Source organism: Coturnix japonica, chromosome 3 (assembly GCF_001577835.2).
Source record: "Coturnix japonica isolate 7356 chromosome 3, Coturnix japonica 2.1, whole genome shotgun sequence".
Taxonomy (NCBI): Eukaryota; Metazoa; Chordata; class Aves; order Galliformes; family Phasianidae; genus Coturnix; species Coturnix japonica.
The window spans coordinates 51,619,338-51,628,145 of record NC_029518.1 but is presented as its reverse complement, the minus strand read 5'-3'; the positions used below and the strand labels follow the sequence as shown (position 1 = coordinate 51,628,145).

At 39.1% G+C, this 8,808-nt stretch overlaps 1 long non-coding RNA gene across 1 annotated transcript; it reads left to right on the top strand.

Moving 5' to 3' along the window:
* Positions 1 to 392: 392 nt before the first annotated feature.
* LOC107311765 lies at positions 393 to 8,783 on the top strand. Its single transcript, XR_001554232.2, has 4 exons — positions 393 to 549; positions 2,167 to 2,220; positions 4,886 to 4,949; positions 7,242 to 8,783. It is a non-coding gene; the product is annotated as an uncharacterized LOC107311765 (long non-coding RNA).
* The last annotated feature ends 25 nt before the right edge of the window (positions 8,784 to 8,808 follow it).

The following is an 8,808-nucleotide window of genomic DNA, read 5'->3' as shown; positions in this document are numbered from 1 at the left end:
TGGTGATGGGCTCAAGGGTTGGACTAGATGATCTTAGTGGTCTTTTCCAGCCTTTATGATTCTGTGATTATGTGATCAGTTAGCAATTTACAAGCCTTTGCACTTGGTCAGTCTGTTTCTCCTGCCTGGTTGTTTCAGCTGCAGTTGTTTAAAGGCTAACAGGTGGGTATATAGAGCAGACCCTCAGCACGGCACAGGGAAGGTATCAGCTGCATGCTACCAAGTCCAGGATTCAGTCCTTCAAAGTTCCTCCTCTCCTGCTATCTGGCTATGCAGGCAAGTGAAGCATGTTTTCTCATAGACCTCAGAGATAAACAAGCAAAATGAATCCTTCGTGCCTGAGTTTGTAGTTTGTGGCTTTTTTTTTTTTCTTTTTTTTTTTCCTTAGGAGACAAAAGAAGAGGAAAACCCAGCCACTAAAAGAAGATGAAAGCAGATCTTGTGTTGCACCTGATGGGGTAGCAGAGGAATTGAAGAGTTCCATCTAAGGCCACTGAATTGAAATGAAAGAAGGAAAGTCAGAGAAAGGAAATTGCAAAAGTAAAACAGGTGGAAACTAATCTTGAATATATAAGCTTAACTCCCAATATGGCAACTAATGTTAGTCTAACTAACTAACTAATTACTCTAACTGTGCACACACATGGCAATTGGATGGGTGGCCAACTCAGGACTAAGCCTGTTTCAGAACATTAGGTGTGAACCTGTTTGTTCTGTCTTTTATGCCTTTCAATAATGCAAACATACAACAGTAACAATAACAAACACAGAGAAATCTATGTAGACATTCTCTTCTTCCTTACCCCTCAGTTTTTCCCACCTAAGCCAAAAAGTGTTACCCTTTAGAGGTATGCTGAGCTCGATATTTATCTTTAAAAATTTCCTATGCTGTCTATTTCTCTTCTCAACTTTGTGACCTGCTTTTCTTCATCCTGCTATCCTTGATGGTCCAAATCCTTTATTGCCAAGGGATGAGGCAGACTGATATAGCTCTATAAATGGATTCTTGCCACACTACACTGGCAGTTTATCCAGCCTGTCAAGTCTAAAAATGTGCCCAGGTTTACTATTTCAATTACAGTCTCCCCAGAGATTAACAATCTGGAAAAAGCTTCCAGCTTTACTGTGTGATGCCACAAATGTTCTTCAACATTTCAGCAGTTTTTATGGAATTCAAAACATATAGAAAACTTGTGATTTAATGACTAAAAGACATCGGTATTTATAGAAATTTGCTGTATTCCCCAGAAATGACTCACAAGTTTTTGCACAGGTTTTGAACTAGTTTTTAAATCCTATTTCTTTAAATATCTTAAGAAAATCTCTGACAACAGGCTGTCATAGTATCTTGAAGTGACAAGTCAAAACGAAAATGTACTACAAGACGTGCTCTTCCAGATCTGAGAGAATTCTTCTGTAAAACAATAGGAGCCCCTCAGAAGTGCTGTTTGCTTTGATGAAGTAGGCATTTTTAGTGCATTTTCTCTTGTACTGATAGCCTACATTTGAAGTTGAAAGCCATTTCAGGTTTTCACATTATTCTTGCTCCTTTGTAAAGTTACATTCTTTACAGCACTGTGTCAAGCTGTAAGAGCTTTTTATTCTCTGATTCCTGGGCTAGGTATGGGAAGAAGTCATATAGCTTGAATTTTGTCAGTTTTTCTTTCAAGACACTAGAAAATTACTGTGAAAAATACTGTAATATTTCTTTAAAATCATGGTGAATGGAGAAGTTAAGTTATGATTTAGTAATGACAGTATACTGAGAAAATGTGTGTCCCAGCTTATGAAACTAAAAGACAGAGTGATATTTATTTATTTATTGCTGTGTTACTGTTTTATAAGGGAATTCTAAACCACCTGTAGTGAGGCTGCCTGGTAATTAATTAGGAAAAGAACAACACTCAGCTCCCAGCTGGTTTCTTGTTCAATGGAATGGAAAAAGCTGAAAGCATTTACTTGGTGGTATATATGTAACCCATGGGAGACATAAATAGGAAAGAAGATTATGGTCTCACAAAAAGCAATTTACTTTGCCAGTAACTCTCTGAATCTCAAGGAGTATTTATAAAATCTCTTTGTGTTTTACAGTAAGTTTTCTGTCACTCGTTGCTCACTACAATGTCACAGTTAAGCTGTTAGTGAAATTCCACTGTATTGTCCTAGGTGAGATGTGATGTCCCAGATTCAATGCTACATGAGTCTGCTGCGCACAAAGTAGTAAGTACAAAAAGACATTTGCTTGACGTATTTATTTTTTCTTTAGTATGGCTTTGTTCAAAATGTTACTTGATATGAAATATTGCCAGGGGAGAGCTGAACATATCCATGTTCTGTGCTGGCCTCCTCTGCTACAAAGAGCAGCCCAAGACCTCAGCTGCCTTGAAGGTTAGAAGAGAGAATAATGCATGGCATCATGTAAGAAGCTGTGACATATTCCAGGTAAAACCAGCAGTACGTAGGAAAGCTAGGAGAAAGAGGCAGTTATCTTTATCATCTCAGTAGGTACAACCTCTCTTTCAAAAAGGAACAAACAAACAAACAAAAGCTTTATAAAATCAACTGGGATTTAAAATACAAAGAAAACTGTGGAAATTGAATGGAAAATAGGTTCTACTGCTTGTTAGTAAGTTGAATAAGGTCAAAACAACTCTCTCCCAGAAAGTGTGCTCTGCAAGCTAAGAACTGCTGCAGTACGTATCTAGTTAGCTACCTTTATGCTACCTACAACATAATAAAAGTTAATTTCAACAGTATGATCTGGGTCTGAACTTAATAATTAAATCGTAATATAAATAATTTTATTCAGATTAAGGGGAAATAGCTTAATTCTGATAAGCCTGGGAGATGAAAGCTGTCATCTGTTCTAGCTAAAACAAGCCCTGCTTTGTCTCTCCTGGACTCTACCAGACAAGGGAGCAAGAAAGGAATCGCACAATGATGTTATTCTGAGGAAGTGGTGATAAGGTAGTTGCTTCCATTTGCCCAACATGCCAGCCTTCCTCTTTCTGAAGTCATTCATTTACATTTTTCATGTTTCCTTTGCTTTTGGCTAAGAAGATGCATATTTAATTCAAAAGAGCCTCTTAAAAATCTCAACAGTACAATTTAAACCTCAGGACTTCTAAAAGGACACTTCAACAAGCATTTAATCAGCCACGTCTACACCACTCCACAACCTTCCAAATTGTGCAATATACAAAGTACATTATAATGAAGATTTTGTTTCTAAGGCAAGTATTTATGCTGTACTGAACTTTTTATCTGCATATTAGAGCAACTATACTTGTTTTCACTGTTATGAAAACATGCTTTGTCTCTCTATGTTCAGGTGTCCTGCATTTTTAAAATTCATTTAATGTATACAATCCAACTGTATCATTTATTCAATTCAGAGCTCCTGTGATATATCTTACTCCTTCCTTATCAGTTGCATAGATGGCCAAGGAAATGTATGGGGCAGCCATGGAAAGCTCAGAGTCCACAGTCAGGTCTAGAGCTCCTCAGGATATCCAAGAGGCAAAGCCAAGAGCCTCTGAACTGCCCAGTGCACAGCCAGTACAGGTGTCACCAATGAACTGAGAAACACGAAGACACCATACTGCAGCAAAGACTTGAAACATATTTTGCTGGAGGAAATGCTACTCATGGAACACTTGTTTAGGAAAAATGTTGAGCTCCCATGTATATTGCATGTATACCACAGCTGTGGTAGCCTTGAAAGTTTTCACAGGTAATCTTGAGAGTAGTCAGATTTAGCTTAGGTATGGGAAGCAGGAGTTTTGCAGAGTGACTGAAAAAGCTTTTCAATATTGAAATCTGTGTGTATGATATAGACCAAGTGGGTAACAGGGAGAAGCACATCTGATTTATGCAGAATCTCTCAGATGGCAGTATGTGTAATTCTTGCCCAAAGATCTGGAAGAACTTGTGCTGAATTTCAGCATGACATTTTTATTTTTATAAACAGGTGAAGATAAGTCATCCTAAAATGGCCTGCTTTCACACTTGTGTTGTAAGTTACACTTTTTAGACACGTTTAAATCACCTTATATTCACATAAAACTTACAGTTGTCTTACAAACTGCAGTTTCTGTAGAAGTAAAAATTCAGTCTGGGGAAATACTCTACTTTTGCAAGTTCCGATGTACAAACATGAACTATGTTTATACCTATGTCATGAGTGCACTAAGTATTGGGCTTGAGATTTGATGTCTGCTCCAACAAATAGCCAATTGTCTGTACAATACAGTTAAGAGGCAGGAAGAGAGGAAAGCAAGACAGTAGATCTGGATAACTAATTCTTCTCTATGTTGGGCAGAGCAAAACCTTCAATTCTGAGTTTCCAAGTTGACTTACTAAACAGTCTGAGTTGGGAATAGAATCCACATTTTTTTACAAGAAATAATAAAACAAAAATTGTCGTTATTTATAAATTTATCTTGCTTCATGAAGGTTAGTACTCCCCCTTACTTTGAAGAGCTTGGAGCCCAGGCTGTCCTCAGGGACATGTCAGACAATTGCTTCCAATATTTGTCCCTGACAGGAGAAGGCAGATGACCAAGGGGATGTTGTGGTAAGCAGGAACAGCAAACATGCAGGGTGGAGCAATGAGGGGCGAGTAGACAACAGGAGAAGAGGGAGTAAACAGAAATGTGGGAAAGTGCTAGGAAGAAGTTTTAAGAGAAATGAGAGAGAGAAATTGAAAGATTTATCAGAAGGCAAAAGATAGAGTACCATACACCTCAGAAATCACAACATTGGCTTGTATTTGACTTAGATGTTCTGAGCAAAAATTTTAATCCACGTATTTCAGTCACATTTCACAATTTCTTCAGAGTTAGAAGTTTTCTTTCTTTCTTTTTTATTTTTAATTCGTTTCTAGATCCCAGGAGCTGGAGCCTTACAATCACCATGAGTACCCAGTACCACAAGAGCTGATGACTCTGGTAGGTTAGTGACTTTAGCGTGCTGCTCTACAACTTCCAACCATTTTCAGCTTCTCCATTGTACTTCTGGTCCATAGACCAGGGCTGTGACTGAAAGACTTACTTGCCTAAGGCACAGGTAGGTGGCATATGGGATGCTGGTTTTTATTTCTTTCCTTTTTTCTTAATTATCTACAAGCAGTGTATTCCCGCAGCCCCAAACAGTCACCAATATCTAAATGCTTTAAAAAGTTTTGATCCTGGGTGATCCTTGGCATGCTAAGGCAAGCAGAGCAGATGGCTGGCTGCACATCCCCAGAGTTTCAGGTCAAGATCTCCATCCCTTCAGCCCTGAAGGCTCAATGCCAAAAAGACAGCCATGAATGGAGAGTTAAAAATTGTGCTTGAGGATAGTTTTTGCTGGTTAGTTGACTAGTGTACATGTGCCCATAAAATGATGAGCCCGTTCCTGAATATGTTATGAATAGTAGCAACTTGACTAAAATAACTTAGCACAGCAGCTTTAGAAAGCATGGAGGTCAGTGAGCCTTTCTCTGTGATCAGTGGTTCTCTCAGCCCTCTTTCCACCTCTTGGTTGTTGAGTCTGAGTTTTTGGGGACAGACAGTCTGTCCACACAGCGTTAACATGCAGGCAACTGGGGGCACCTATACCATGAGCAGTTTGCAGGTGATGAGGAAAAGGAAAACTTACAGCTGCACCCACCCTTTGGCCAGCCTGTGTGTGCTCAGTATGACTGTAGTGGTCTTTTATGGGGGTGCTGATACTCTTGGGGGTTCCTGCAGCACAGGGATGAAGGAAGCAGCCCAGCAGTCCCTGTCACAGCTGTGATTTTTGACTCCCCACTTCTCTACTGAAAATCTCAGGATTAGCTTCCACTCTCTCATGGATCTATCAAAAATCTTCTATGAGAGGCACAGAGCAGAAGTGGAAATTCTTAAACATGCTAGAAGCAGTAATTGGTCTATAAATAGTCCAATTCTGCATGAAGGGAGGAAAGAAGAGAATGGGGCCAGTGTTTTCACTGGGTTTTATTTATTAAATTTGTGCCCCTTCAGCATCTGGGGTAATACAGTCACACTGTCCCTCCATTTAACCAGTCAGGCTGATTTGCTAAGCAAGACCTCCCTAAGTGGCATGTACAAAGGCCAGCAGAAGTGTACACCCAATGCTCTGCAGCTGGCATGTGTGCAGATCTACACACACTCAGCTTAGAGGTCACCACACTCCAGGCACCAGTGGGTGGATGTGGGCTTGTGCAATGGAACTGGAGAGGAGATGCTATACCCTGAGGGTCAAAGGAGTTAAGTAAACTCCAGATGCTCCCTTCTCAGTATTCCTGAATCATGGTTTCATGATAAAGAGTCAAAATCTGAAGTGGTTGTTTGAGCCGCATGCTCATTAAATGGAAGCTCCATAATGAAAAAATAATTAATATTAAAATGAAACAAAGAGAATTAAATAGTATAAATAGGATAGGTAGATAGACAAACAGCTAGACAGCATACAGGTGATAGGCAGCTTGCCCATTATATGGTGAATCTGATTCAAGAAGGTAGGGAATTTCAGCTGCTGTTCCAGAATGTAACTTCCAGCCCAGTACATTATTTTTATGTTTAGTTTCAGACTAGAAACCCATAATGCATTTCTTCACATGGGAAAATTTTGACAAAAATTTTCAAGGAAAATTAACTCATTGATCTCCTGGTATGCACTCAATATCCTTGAGTGGCATATTTGGAAATCATTTACTAACTTTTAACTATTATGAAAGCTATGGGTAACTATACTATTCAAGAGTATGTGCTTTAGTATAGGATGATGCTGAAAGTAAACCACCAAAATCTGTGCCTAAGAGCTTTTTCACATGCAGTATGACCTGCTGGCTGTTTGCACCACCTGTTTTTACTTCAGTGGCACGGAGCTAATGTGTAGCATTCTACACCTTTATCCTTGCTTTGAGCTTTGGTCAGTTTTAGACTTTCAGCATTTATTTATTTTCTTAAGATTTTTTTGATAATGTAATGTTCTTTTATTTGTTTTAGATCTTTTATCAGCAAGTATCCCAGAACTGTATCACCAGTCTCTATTTTTATCTACCTGTGAAGTAAAATTTTCTTTTCTGTTCCTCAAGGAATTATAGAACAGTTGTAGGTTAAGTAAAAATGAACCTTTAGTGTATAAGGGAGGTCTTGCTGATAACAGTGGCAGCTAATTCTCACAGGCATGCTTTACATCATCTCATGGCGTACTCAATGGCAACAACAAATACCCATTTGTTCACTTGTTTTTAGGACAGATACCCATGGAAAGGAAATTCCCTCAGACTAGAAATGGCACCAAATCAGAGAACAGCCAAGTGAATGGAAAGTAACCCCGGATCTGCTTTATCTTAATTATAAACCAAGTCTACATAGGACTCATGTTAGTAGTCCAAAGGAAGCAGCTGTGCAATAGTGATGAAGAAAGTCCCCAGGATGCGGTGGGAGTTGTTCTTTTGCTCCAAGTGCAGATTGCAACATCAGGAGGATTTAGTGGGCCATATCAGCCTGTCTTCACAGATGATTTTAAACTCTCTTTATGCATACATTTCATAATGAGATTGCTATAGCTCTTAGAAATTTAATCTAACATTGATTAATTCTTTCATCTCTACTTCAGGCATTAGTATCTTCAATGCCTTTCTTCTATGAAGACTTTCACACTAATTGTCATTTTGGCTATCCACAAATTAGCTTTACCAGCTTTGTGATGCTTTCCTTCTCACTACTCAAACACAAAGAAGACAGATTCCAAATCCCCTCCTTATTTTGCTTCTGATGTGACAGCTCTTTGCATCAGAATAGACGGCTCTCATGAAGAAATTTAATTTCACAAACAAGTACAGGTTTTAATGGTTAACATTCAATGAACCAGAAAATCAGTTCACCTCAGCTAAATTGAGTTCTTGATCTACTGTGGACAGAGCATGCTGCAGCATGGTGCTCAGTGACATAGAATGAACTAAAAAAAATCTCTATGTAACTATGTCTACAGAGATTAGTTGTAGTGCTGGTACTGCAGTGGTCAGGGAAGCACTCTAAACACCCAAAAAGACCTTATTTTCACAGCTGACCTCCAGTAATGTTTATGCTGAAATGTGGAAAATGTATAGTTAACTGCAGCTACTGTGTGCCTATGGAAATGAGGGCTTAGGGACAAAGTAAGTCCTTTTCCAGTGTGTTGCATAATATCATTGGGAATTAATTAGGTATCTTTAGGAAAATTTCCCTCCTGAACAACATCTCAGTAAAGAAGACACAGATTTTCACATTTAAAAAAAAAAAAAAAAAAAAAAAAAAGTCATACAAGGTGTGTGGTATGCAAAAAATAAGCTCTTTATCAACACTTTGGCATATCAGGATGCTTGGCATGTGCTAACAATAGCTGCTGGCAGGCAGGCTTGGACTCCCTTCTCTGTGCATACCAGTACCGAGCATTGAGAAAGATTGATCTTCATCAGTTCTGCTATATCAAGGTTGTGTACAACAAGTGTGTGCTAGCCTCACCAAAGCTCTGCTTGACCCTACCCAATACCTTAAGAAGAAAGAAACACTGAACTGTCAGGGACTGAAGAAAAGATGAAGAGAAGAAATGAGGAGAGAATCCCCTGGTTAGCCAGGGACTCCTTGTACAAGAATCCCTATGGGGAATTTTGGGGTTTTGTCCCTATTTTCATCCATTTAACAACTGTGGCAACTTGTTTCTTATAAGAGGAGTGACCAGTTGCAACGTGTTGCTCCTAGACATGTTCCCCTGAATAAATCCTCCCTGTGGCTGTACTACATGTGCCAGTCAGAAATACCCAAGTACATGTTTACT